This window comes from Bidens hawaiensis, unplaced genomic scaffold (assembly GCF_021521415.1).
Source record: "Bidens hawaiensis isolate Kalapana, Puna unplaced genomic scaffold, B.hawaiensis_p1.1 tig00049128_1, whole genome shotgun sequence".
In the NCBI taxonomy this organism is placed as follows: domain Eukaryota; kingdom Viridiplantae; phylum Streptophyta; class Magnoliopsida; order Asterales; family Asteraceae; genus Bidens; species Bidens hawaiensis.
Genome location: NW_027498794.1, coordinates 35,156 through 47,516, shown reverse-complemented (window position 1 = coordinate 47,516; position 12,361 = coordinate 35,156).

Below are 12,361 nucleotides of genomic sequence, written 5' to 3'. Positions count from 1 at the left end.
CAACTGTTTAATACTTGCAACACCAAAATTAACAAAATTGCCCCTGGAACCTTAACTGTTCGCATTAATTACTGTAGCAACACGAAAAAAAATTATATCAGCAAACTATCAAGAATAAATTTATATCAGCAACGCCAAAATAACTGCAGCTGCAAACTTCAGCAACAAACAGTTCATTCAGCACGTCATATGTCGCAACCAAATGTTACGACATTAATACACTTTGCTGAAAAATCATGATTTTATTAACAAAGCATGCATAAAATCATATCAAACCATTTCCGAAAATTCTACGAAATTTCTATAAAATAACTTTTGATGTTAACTAACTTCCTACTAAAAATCATGTCGAAACAAAATGATTCAGACCCTGAAAGGGCACTCGCAAGTGGGCTGTCCTGGGTGCTGAAAATCCTTATTTTACTAATAAACAATTCACAAAACCACCACACACGATTTCAGAAAAATCTATAAAAATTACATAAACTCAATTATGATATTAACTAACATCTGACCAACAATCATAAGAAAAGAACATGATTAAGGCCCCGAAACGTCACCCGCAAGTAGGCTGACCTGGTTCGGACAGCAAGCATAAATCAGTTTTACAAATTTGTTTGGTCATCTTAACTGAACCCATTTGACTTGAAACCTTTTATAGGGCCTAGCCAAATGTTTGGAGAATGTCAAATACAGATTTCATATAAAACCGACACTGTTTAGTACCCGAAATAGCCCTCGACCCGTAACTATGTACTACGGATAACAATACTCTCTTCTACCACAAATCACAATTCAAATCTCATAAAACAAATTCTCGAAGGTTAACTACTATAATATGACAATGTGAAAAGTTTAGTTATATACATCCGGGACATAGACAACTTACCTTGTACTTCATTACTTTGCTTTTGATGGTGTTGATTTCCTTGATAAACTTCAAGTCCCTTATGTCATATCCAATCCTTGTCACCAAATCGAGATCCCCTAAGACATTAACCATTTTAAATACATACGGGTCAATTGATCTTAACATTTTATACTGCCTCCAAACTTACTCGGTTCATTCATGTACAACATAACATAAATAGCATCACATTCTCATGTTTTGGCGTGTTGACAATCTTCTTACTTTCCCACTTTAAATTCATATATGATTACTTATCAACAAGGAATGTAGGCTTAACAGCAATTATGAATGGTGAAGTTCATGATATACGAAAGCTAACCGAATTTATCTAGTATTCACATCGCGTTTGACATAGGCGTTTTCACAAACACTTGGTGTGCATCAAACTTTAAGGTAAACATGTTCCGAGCTTTGTTTATTAATTCTACTCTTTTCTTCAATTAACAACACATGAGAACAAACTCATCAATATTAACCATCTAAAGTCACATAAGCATATAATGAGATTAATTAAGCTCCTAACCAATCAAATTTAATTATCTTAACCCACATGAGCAACCAAGAACCTCAACATGCAAATGAACCATGATTCAAAAAAACTTTAATAATCTAAACCAAATCATTTACAGTTTCTATAACCAAAATCGAGCAACCAAAACCCTAAATCACATGTTTAGGACCATAAACCATAAGAAACCCTAACTCATGAATGTTTACTATCAGAACAGGAAGATCACTTACTAGCAACCCTAGAAATTGAAGGTAGAGGACAGATGAGAGGGAGGGAGAAAGAAACTAACCAGCTTATTGACGGCGGCGGTGGTTGTGGTACGTATTGCGCGCGGTGGCAGGTGGTTGACGGCGTGGTTGTGGCGGTGGTTGTGACGGTGATGGTGGAGAAAGTAAATCGGGAACTATGGTGGTTTGGTTTGGGAATTGTTGTACGGGATGAGAAAAATATTGTAAGTCTGATGTCTGATGAGGGAATTAGGGAGAGGCGGGCTACTTTTTTTAATGTATGATGTCCGTTAGTTTTTCGGTTTTTTGGTTTTCGGTTTCGGTTCAATTATAATCGGTTTGTTTTTTTGTGTGTGTAGACATTTCAAAAAATTCAAGAAAAAATGAAAATGCACGTTAGATTGAAAACACAACAAACTTGAAAGGCTACTATAGTTTAAAGTTCAATAAAGTTCTTAATCAAAAAACACTAAAAGTTTAGTTCCAATCTTCATTTTTCATCTTATTTATCTTCAAAGTTTACTCCAAATCTTAATCATCTTAATAATCTTCATCACCATCAACGGTAGATCATTTTAGTGTTTTGTTTTCGGTCATAACATTTAAAAAAACACATATAATTGTATTGATATTTAAGTAAAAATACATATTGGTTCGGTTCGGTTTTTTTTTTGTTTTTTAAAAATGGAAAACCGAACCGAAACCGAAAAGTCATTTTTTCAAAAAAAAACAAAAAATTAACCGTCGGTTAATGCTTCGGTTCAGTTTTTCAGTTAATTCGGCTTCGGTTCAGTTAATTTGGTTTTCTACTCACCCTTAACTCACACAATTGCGCGTCATAAATCGACGCGTGTCATTGTGCACGTGTCAAGGAAGGTCTTTTTTCTAGTAGTGTAAGAGCATTCTCATCCAACCCCTCATTTAATGTGATGGGTGTTTTTATAATTTAGAGAGTCATTCAGGGTGTTGTGGGTGAATGAGTTTTTATATTTTAGAAAAAGTAGTGATTTTTCTATATATTTGAAAAGTTACTGTTCATCCCCTATAATTTTTTAATATATTTTGAGAGTGGTTGTGAGTGAAGGAAAGATAAAATATAATAATAAAATGTATAAAAATTATTATTTAATTTAAATAGAGAGAGAAAATGTAGTGAGTTTTAGTGTAATTTTTTGTTTAGAGATAGGGGATGGGATGAGAATGCTCTAATATAGCAGTCCTTAAAAATTTAGATACAAAACGATTGAAGTGACGATGATGTTTGGAAAATGAAGACCAATCCCTAATATTCGGTAGTTATTAGAGACTATATATTAGTCCCAAATTACTTCATCAAAAAATATATTTAGAGACTAAAAATCAGTCCTGAAAAAAGTACATTATATGATTTCCGAGACTGATTCTTAGCCCCTAATATTTTTCCTTATATTGTAGAATTTGCTCCCAACAAATAAAGACTAAAAATCAGTCCTTGATCTTTCCTTACACAAAATACGTCAAATACTGAATATCAATTCCTAATTCGATATGTGTTGGAAATATTAAGAACTGATTTTCAGTCTCTAATATGTTCCTTTCACGTTAGAGACTAAAATTAGTCACCAAATTTTTGTGTCATTTTTCAGTATCTATTTATGACTAAAATTTAGTCTCAAATAATGTACACGACTGATTATCAGTCCCTAATATCAGTCGCAAAAAAATCAGTCCCCAATAGTAATGGTAACTGATAAATCAGTCCCAGATATTAAGCATTTGAGACTGATATATTAGTCCCTAAAAGTGTAGTTTCTAATGGTGACTTTTTTGTAGTGAATTCGACAGAAAAAATAGCTATTTTTGGTTTTTTTTTTCAAAACCATGGCTAAAAGTCGAGATTGTTGGGCAAAATTGACTATTTTGGTAATTTTCACTAATAAAATGTATAATGGTTCAGAATTGCGGTTGTTCACGAGCCGAACCGAACGAAGGCTTGCTCGCTGCTTGGCTTGTTTACAATCGAACCAAACCAAACGGCTGACATTCGAATTGAGTGAAAATAGAAACGAGCCATAATCGAATCGAGCATTTTTCGATCGAACATCGAACGATTTTCAAGCATTATTTATTTATTTTTTACTTTAAAATGTTCTATAAGAAACACGCTTGAAGGTTGTAAATAATATATTTTGTAAACAAATTAGTAGTTTTTAGACAAACGTGTGAGATGTTGTAAATTTTAATGAGAAATATATTTGAACTGAGATATAATAAACATGTAAACAAACTTCTGGTGTTCTGAAAACTTGAAGCGAAGAAATAAAACTATAAAATTGATGGAATTGAGAAAAATAAAAGGGTTTAAAAAATTGTATACTTATATTTATGTGTGTTGTCTATATATTTATATATTTGTTCATATGTAATTATATATAAAATAAATTAAAAATATTCGAGCCGAACTGAACCAGCAGACCTTTGCTCGTTGCTTGGCTCGATTACAAACAGAACCGAGTAGAGGGGCTTGTTTACAATCGAGCGAGCAATTTGCGAACGAGCTACGAGCAAGTTCAAACGGCGAGCGGTTTGGACGGCCCTAATTAGAATGGGTCAAACTAAGCTAAAGGAACGAAAAAGTTGAAATGGATCGGAAGGAGTTGACATTTCTCGAGTAATTTTTTTTAACAAGGACAGAGTAAACTTTTTAGTTTGTTAACTTTTCTAGGTTTTTATATATATTTTGACTAGGTGATAAACCCGTATATTACACGGAATTGCATATAAAAAGACTAAACTTAAAATAATAATATCTTAGCAAGCTCCTTAACCAAATTTCATTTGTTAAAATATTGTATGGAATATTGAACATTATAAATTGCAAAGCCATAGAAGTGGCAAGTTAGATGTCAAACAAACACAATTGATGTCAAATATATCAATTCATATTGATGTCCCAAAGGAACGTGCCCATCAGTTAGGAGGCCACTCATACGGTTACATTTTTGAAACAATTGATGTCAAATATATCAATTCATATTGATGTCCCAAAGGAACTGTTGTTGGCAATGTGAATAAGGTGTTTCTTATATGTGATCGTGGTGATGTATACAAGGGAGAAGCGACGGTCAGACTTACTGTCTTATTGTCCGTTTCAGTTGATTGGGAAATCACAAAGAGGAAAATGGTTATAGGCTATGTATATGGAAGGTCATGAAATTGCAAAGAGGCTAGCCCTAGGGGTGTTCTTCGGGTTCGTTTTTCGGGTCGGGTTCTTAGGGTTTAAAAGTTTTAAATCTTAACCCGAAACCCAACCCAATCTCTCACAGGTTTTTCGGGTTGGGTTAATCGGGTTTTGAGTATCCTAGAAAATGAAAAACAAAACAAAAAAAAAATAAAAAACTTCAATGCTAAAATTAAAACAGCATATTCTTCTTTGCTCGTAACGCAAATAATCAAATAATAAACCAACATAACTTGATAAAGTCATAAAAAAATTCAAAAGGAGAGTAAAACTAAGTAACAACTCGAACCATAATCGTCTTCAATCAGATGTGAATTGGTTGTTCGACGGCTGCTATTAGTAATAAACGGAAAACATAAATTAACAAACAAAATCGATCAATAATAGTTAGAGTGACAACAGTCGATTAGCCTCAGATTCTGATAACTTTAATGAATAAGACTAAGCCTATTATACATAAAAATATATTTAATTTCAAAACTAAAAGTTTATTCGGGTTTTTCGGGTTGACCCAAAACTTATAAATCAAACCCGAGAACCAACCCGAATTACTTCGGCTCGGGTTCGGGTTAGTCTTTTCTCGAGTTCAGGTTTTGGTGAGGGATCTGATTAACCAAAACATGGATCCCCAAAACATTATTGTTTCTATTTTAAGATTTTAAGGTAATCGTTGCTAAATGATTTAGAAACCTATTTACTTGATATCAATTTAGTAAATATGGGGGCTATATTTACCAAACTCATAGCAGCTCATTATTGGCGATATACTATATTTACAAGGGAATTATATTTACCAAATTCATATCAGCTCATTATTGGCGATATACTATATTTACAAGTTGATTATAACTGTTATCTTATTACATTAGCAAGATGTTGGTGTATTAACATTTCTTGACTTACTTTTACAAAATGATAAAAGGAATGCTGCTAAATTCTAAGAGAATACTTCAAGATGAAACTAAAAACCGAAAGAAAAATTTTGTGTTTGGCAGCCATATGCTCTATTTGTCTCTTATGACTTATGAAAAAAAACAAACGTTAATCACATCATTTTTGAATTATTTATAAAACCAAATTTATTAAACGGAAACTAATTACAATGCTATAAATTTTCGACTCTTTTGCAAAGTGTGGGCTCCCTTTTATATAAGGTTTATTTATTTTGTGAATCCTAATTAATTGACTTTCTATATAAGGTTTATTTGTTTTGTGAATCCTAATTAATTGACTTTCCAAATCATATTAAATGTAAATATTCTGTCTTTGTTTTTATTAGGTCGGAATATATGAGTTTTTTTACCAAAATGGGTTGAGAGGAAAAAATATTTATCAAAATAGGTATTTTGAAAAAATATTTACCAAAATAAGTTTTCTTTTAAGGTAAAGTCAATTTTCTCACTTGTTAATACTTATTCTCTTAAGAAAATTTATTTAATAAAAACATAGAACAAAAAAATGAGCTGAAAAATAATAAATCTTACATTTATATTTTTCTCCATTTTTTTTCTTTCAAAACTACTAGAATATGTTTTGAAAACTGTTTTAAATTTTAGTTTTATTTTTTGCAAAACCAATTTAAATAAAAGTTATATATTTTTTGATATTGTAAGTTTTACGGGTGTTGTTATCGTAACCGATAACAAACCAAACTGATTTCAACTGAACGTCGACACAAATATCAGCATTCTTGGAACCGATGCTTGTTTTTCCAATAAACTTTTATTACTTATTTTAGCAATTTTATTTGTTTTTTAATTATTAAACTATTTTATTGTTTGGTTATTATCAATAAGTATGAATAGTTGTTTTTTTCTTTCAATCGACTCATTGTCAATTTTATTTATTTGTTTTTTTTTTTAATTTTTAGTTTCTTTCTTTTTTTTATTTTTATTAATCATCCTATTATTTATTTTATTTGATTGTTATTTATAACTATAAGAGTTGATTATGTTTTTTCGATATTTTAATTTTATGTAGATGTGTTCCTTTTCTTTATTTTAACGTTTTTTATATCAATTACTATTTCTCTATAATGATAAGATGAAAACAATCCAATCTTACATAAACTTAAATAATTATTTAGTTTTGATGATGAATGCGAAATTTTCATTTGGTGCCATTTAAATATGAAAAATGATGGTCCTCGAACACACCATAACAGAATGTTAAAAATTTGAAAAATTAACATATATAATAAAAAAAGAGAGAGAAAAAAACAGTTTTTAAATAAAAATTAAATTTTATTAATTTCCATTTAGATTTTTTTGTCTATGGTTTCTAAATAGTAAATTTTAATTGAATACTTTCTTAACCAATAAATTTAAGAATGAGAAAGATAAGTTTACCAAAAGAACCTAATTTAGTAAATATTTTCAAAATCTACCATTTTGACATATACTTTTTCCTTGTGTATCAGCTTAATCCCTTATTAGTCTGAAAATTAGGTAGTTTTAATTCATAATGTTGATCCCTGATTTTATGCTACTAGTCCGAAATTTATGCAACCTCAATTAAAATCTTTAATGGTATCTAAAATATATCATTTCCAAGCTATGATTGCCGGATCAAGACTCGGATGAAACGGGGCCATCAATGGCTGGTACATAATGTCTTCTTCTTCATCATCAGCAAATGGTTCAGCACAAGGAACTTGAGGTTCAGAAGCACTGGTGGGTTCAGCAGGGTGTGGTTCAGATGCTTGGGGTTCAGCAGCAGAGGGTTCAGAAGTAGGGTGTTCAGCAGAGATGCAGAGGGTTCAGAAAGAGGGTGTTCAGAAGGAAACTCTTCAAAAATAGCGGTAGCTATATCTTGCACCACGACCGTTTTACGACTCCGATCCTTAACCTTTTGCTTGATACTCCTATCCATATTATGCTTGTTGAGGTGTTTGTACATATCATCCATGTCCTGAGTGTTAAACGGGCATATCGAACACCTGAGCCGTCCATTTGTCACCCTAATGAATCGAATTGAGGTGGACATCTTAGGAACCAGTTAAAACATGACACGAGGCATTAACCAAAATAACAACTTAACCGAAATGAATTAAACGAACTGAACAATCAAGCAATGGTTTGGTTAAGCAAAAACCGATTAACTGAAACTTGTCGGTCGGTTACAGTTATAGTGTTTATCGAAACTGAACCTAATCAGATGGCATAAACTTAAAATACTACTATATTTATTAGCTTTATATACAATACACTTTAGAGCTCCAAGTCTCCCATCCATTTTTTATTTTACTAACATCTACCTAAATTAAATAGAAATGAGTTTAATAATAATAACAATGACATGAAAGTGAAGTGTCTCAGTAAATCAGTAATGGTTCTAAATAGGTTTAAAAATTTCTCATGGCTTAATCAAGAAAAAGAGAAGAGGAAAACAAATGTTTATGTTGATATTATGATAAGTTTAAAATTTCTGATTAATAAACAACTATCACGGTTAACCAATCCATAGTCGAACCAAACCTACATCTAAACCGATCATAACCTGGTAAACCGAAAGTTTGGCTATGGTTACAGTTCTGGGCTAAAAGCAACCAATGCACACCCTACGTGACAGTTAGCAAATAATTAGCCAAGGGTAATTTGGTATTTTGACCATAACGGTTGTGTTGGTTTATTTTGATGCACTCAATATTCTTATTCGTATTTTCAAAACTCAATCAAATTCGAACCATAATCTCTTATTCATAATTTTCTATTCTTAGTCTCATTTACAGAATTCAGGAAACTTATCAACACATTATTAACAGTTCACAATGCATTGACTAACTTACTAAAGTATCCAAAAAGAAGAGAATTAACAGCACCTTTATTGTCCATAGTAGAGGTGCACAAACCGGTTTAAAACTCAAAACCGGTTTGGGTTAAAACCGGTTCGGTTTGGTCAACAAAAGTCAAAACCGGTTTATGATCAGTTTCGGTTCGGGTTGAAACCGGTTTTTTACAATGTTACGATCGATTTCGGTTCGGGTTTTGATCGGTTTCGGTTCGGGTTTTGCTCGGTTTTGGCCGGTTTCGGTTCAGTTAACCGGTTTCGGTGGAGAAAATTACAAACCAGTTCCGAACCTACGGTTTCAATCGGTTCCAAACATGTTTCTACATAATCGGTTTCAAACCGGTTCGATTTCGGTTCGGTTTTCGGGTCGGTTCAGTTAACCGGTTTATTTGCCCACCTCTAGTCCATAGCATTCAAGCGATGTCTAACAGTTCATTAACTCAAAAAACTTTACAAGCATTGCCTTTTTTATTCGTTATCAACGCCAGCACACAACAAAAGCAACAACATTAAACGGTTAGGATTAACAGTTCAATTAAATGTTCATTATCAACACCAACACACTACAACATTGAACCATTAGCACATTTCAGGACTTTAGTTAACAATTCATATACACAACTAATTAGAACACGTCTCGCCAATAGAACACAAATCTCTGTTAAGCAGATTAAAATTCGATCTCATCTTCTTATTCTTACAATTTAGGTTAAAATTCGCATGTAATTAACAGATCTGGTACAAAAGAACTTATGTACACAACTAATTGAAACACAAATCGCTACCAGAACTAGTGATAAATAGTTAAGCATAGTAAAATCGATTTAATATTCTTATTCTAACAAATCAGGTTAAAATTCGCATCTAATTTCACTCAAAAAAGACTAAGTAAAACATAAACGCTAATACAGCAGAAATCGTTACTGATAAACAGTAAAGCAAAGCAAAATCGAATTAATATGCTTATTCTAACAACAAATTAGGTTGGATCTAATTTCACTAAAAACGACAAGTAGAACACAAAACGCTAGTAGAGCAGAAATCGCTAGTGATAAACAGTTAAGCCGATTTCATATAGTACTCATAAATTAATTAGAATCAAATCAATATACCTGTAAGGATTATCTTCCATTTGTCGGAGCAGAAGCAGCTATCGAAGATTACGGAGAGCAGACGCGTGGGAGAGTTGAGAAGTAAATGATGTTTTGATTTTGCCGCTCAATTTTACGTACTAGTTAGTTAGTTAGTTAGGTAAAAGTTACGAAATTATTATAAGCTCCCAAGCTTTAAGCGTTTTTCACATTTAGTCCCTGTGTAATCATGTATGAGATAATTAAGGTGGTGTCTCTTTCTCAGAAAAAGGTCTTCGTAGGCCTTTTTGTGTGTGTCGCACAAACATTGTCATCTCGAAGACTGTTTGCACAAGCTCTTCTTGGTGTAGACTTGGCCCCAGTGACGGCCCAACGATTTTGATGGCCTAAAGCATAATAAAATATTTGGGGCCTTTTTTCCAAAATATATAATGATTTTGCTTACGATCCTAACACGTCGAAATATGACGAAATTAAGTAATGAGATTTTACATGAGAGATTATTTTAGCTATTTCGATTCAAAATCGACGTCACTTAATTTTAGCTTAAACCAACTAATAAACTTAGTAGATTTTACTAAGGAGAAAAAAATACAACAATAACCAACAAAGCAGGGTGTCCAAGAATAATCGGACGAAAATCAAGCATGATTTTAACAATAACCAAAAGAAATGAGATGAAAATTGAAAGATAGAAAAAAGAAATCACACTTTCGAAACCTTGACTCATGAATATCCATTAACTAGTGTTCTTGTCGGCGCGTTGCGCCGGACAGGTCGGTGAAATCCGAACGATAGTAAAACCCATACGTTGACGCGGTAAGTCGAAGCGAATTCGGTCGGTTTCGGTTACGTGTGTTATTATACCAGATTTAAGACAAAAAATAAATTATAAAAATTGGGGTGGACCAATGGCGTGACGTCGGCTAATAAAAACCCAATCATTTGTAAAACCCAATCGTTATCGATCTCGGACGTTGAGGTGGTGAACCTATGCAAATTCAACCGGTTTTTGTCATGTATTTACGGTACCCGGAACTAAAAAAACAAAATCAGCATTTGGTCGCTTTTCGTTGCGATACTAGAACTAAAACAAAACGCGGTGAGTCTACGCAAATTCGGTCGGTTACTGTCGCGTTCGTCACGATACCGTAACTAAAACAAAATAATAAAATAGATAAAAAATAAAATTGACATTCATTCAGTTTCGTTACGTTCATTATAGGTCGAAACTAAAAAAATCAGCCTACACGATGCCGCCAAGTGGCCCAACCGCCAAGTGGCCCAATCGGCACTTAGCGGCACCAAACTTTTAAAATGTTATATATAATAATTGTTAGTTGTGATGGTCGATAGTCTCTAAAACTTGTAGGTGATTTCTCATCTTCTCTCCCACATTCAAACTCGATGATGTATATCATAAAAATTAATATAGCATTCTTAAAAAGGAACAATCAAAACGACTGAGTCTTTTTTTCTAGTTAAATAGAGAACAAGTAATTCTTTAATGGTAATTATCTTCATGTATACAAAGTATACTGGTAGAAGAGCTCGCGCCTTGCGACGGGTGTCCAAAAATCTTGACTATTAGGCCATGTGTATTCAAAACTCTCCACATATAGGCGTCGTGTGTGGTATCGTAGTCAACAATGCAGAGTTTCATAAATAGTTGTGTAGTGGTAAAAAGGCTCCAAACTCTCGTTACATGTGATCTTGGAACTAACAAGGTAATTTAAGTGTTTTGTTTGGCGTGCACTAATGTAATTTAAATATGAACTTTAACCTGAAGATGTATCTTTAGGTATTAATGGTACACCTATGGCATTGCCCTTTTATTTAAATCAAATGATTTGAGTAAATTGAACCATTGGGTTAATATCATAATCACAAGTACAAATTTTCGATTTAGGATTATGTTGGCCAACATGTTAAACGTACTACTAGTTGTTTATTAATCATATCAGTATAAAATATACAACTATTAAAAAGTATCCAATAACAACTTATAATCAAACATAAGAAATTTTGAAATCTAAAACATTAAATCACAATACACCTTATGACTGAAGCAATAAAGCATTAGCTTAGATGATTCCAATCTTGTTGGCAACATCTAACGCAACATAATTTGGAGTCAACCGCGCAGAACGTTTTTTAGTTCCATCATGCCTACATTACATTGAAACAAAGCATAAACTAATTGCCCCGTGAAATGTAATAACCAATACATCTTAACTTGTCACAAGAATTACCCGAAACCAGTTCTGTCACAATATCCAAAAATAGCCCTGATGACACTTTGGCCCTAGAATGATAGCAATCTGAAACTCAATCAACCCTTATCTTGAGTTTTGACCCATTTACTTCAACAATTTTGTTAGTTCCTCTGTGTACTCCAAAATTTGTTCACTGTTTCCAAAACTATCCCTGGTATAAAACAAATTAAATGAGGTAGATTCAAGTTGACCATTTGACTAACAATTTGTCAAACTTGAAGTTTCAACTAAACTGTAATGCATCGATATGCACTAATTTTGCAGCTCTAATTTATACAGAAAAACTATTGTTAATACTACCTGATGTTAGAATTTGAAAATTATATGTTTGTTGAAC